This window comes from Otolemur garnettii, unplaced genomic scaffold, assembly GCF_000181295.1.
Source record: "Otolemur garnettii isolate 467f Iridium unplaced genomic scaffold, OtoGar3 scaffold00041, whole genome shotgun sequence".
Lineage (NCBI taxonomy): Eukaryota > Metazoa > Chordata > Mammalia > Primates > Galagidae > Otolemur > Otolemur garnettii.
This window is the reverse complement of record NW_003852436.1, coordinates 12,866,290-12,868,012: the sequence shown is the minus strand read 5'-3', so window position 1 is coordinate 12,868,012 and position 1,723 is coordinate 12,866,290.

Sequence of the window (1,723 nt, the reverse complement as noted above, 5' to 3'; positions counted from 1 at the left end):
AAAAAAAAAAAAAAAGAAGAAGAAGAATCTCGTATCTATAGAGTTAAATAAGTGGTCTTTCTAAATGTCATTTTTGCAAAAACAGAGGAGAGGAAGGGCAGAGGTCCTCTGTGGGCCCTTTGTACCACAAGTGAATGGTGCAGAATGAGACTTTCCCTGAGTCCCCTTCTAATCCCCCTCTTCTGAGACAGGGGCCACTCCTACCCACAAGCCCTGAGCTCAGGCCCTGTTCTCATCCTTCATCTAACAAATGTTTCTAGAGTACCCAAGGCATTTAATCTGTGTCAGCAAATTGGAGCCATGCTGGCATAAAACGGTCATTTCCACTCTTTTACTCAAAAACCAAAGTCAAATATTCTATCCTGGCCGTGCTCCTGTAATCCTAGCACTCAGAGGCTGAGGCAAGTGTTTGAGACCAGCCTGATCAAGAGCAATACCCGTCTCAATACCCGTCTCAATACCCGTCTCTACTAAAAACAGCAAAACTAGCCAGGCATCTTTTGACAGGTGCCTGTAGTCCCTGCTACTCTGGAGGCTGGGGCAAGAGGATTGCTCAAGCCCAAGAGTTTGAGGTTATTGTGAATTACCAAGCCACAGCACTCTACCTAGAGAGACAGAGTAAGACTCTATCTCAAAGGGAAAAAAAAGGTCTATCCCAAAGCCAAAAATTGGCCACTGCTTTCTTCAGTGGTCTTTGGGACTCCTCACTGGCCTGCTGTCAGATCTAAATGACACACACGAAGAGCATTATCCATGAGAGGCAAAGTCACAAGTACAGATCAATAGCTACAGGATGAAGAGAGAGTGCTTTGCTCCAGAGGTGGATGGCTTGCTGGGGTCAGGCACAGTGCTACACACATGCAACGATTTAATCTTCTTAAAAACCCTTGAGGTGGTGAGCATTATTTCCCTCATTTCATAGGTGAGAAAACTGATTACTGAGAAGTTTCGAAATTTGCCCAAGGTTATATTAGCGCCTGGCTGCCAGGCAGGATTCAGACACTGAGACGCCAGAATGCTTGTTCTTAACCATCAGATTCTGTGAGAACTCAGACAAATCTTCCGTCCTCTCTAAGCCTGAATTTCCTCTACTGAAAATGAGGGGGCAAGATTTAATCACTGTAACTGTCCCCTTTGCTCCAAACCTGTGCTCTCCCCGGGGGCTGTCGGGGGAGGGGGGGGGTGCTGGACTTCAGTCTAACGCCAGGTGGCGCACAGCCCACACTGCCAGCGGGGTGTGGGGGCTTCAGGACGCAGCCCCTGTCCCCACTCAACCTTCTGACTGTGGCGTGGGAATGGAGTGGAAACTTGTTCCCAGTAATTGGTGCAAAGCCACATAGTTTCTACGGGGGGAGAGCCAAGAGTTGAGCCAATTGGTCTGACTCCTGTGGGCACGCATTTCCGTCAACCACAGTGGCACTACTTAGCTGGCAGATGGGACAGGAGACCCTGGGGTCTCACAACACCAGTTCCTGTTCTTTCCCTGCACATGTTGTATTAGAACAAACATTCTGAATAAGTCAGGTGAAGAAGTAGATGCATGTCACCCAAGATGGATGTTCTCAGTGGAAAGAAGAATTGCTGTGAAAAGTACACCAAACCCCCTCTGAAACCACTATGAGACCACTCTAAGGCAGCCCCCTCCCCAATTTGTGTGTAAAAAGAATAAAAATGAATTGAAGTTAGCATGCTGAGATGGGCACACAGCGAGTGAGAAGGTGAA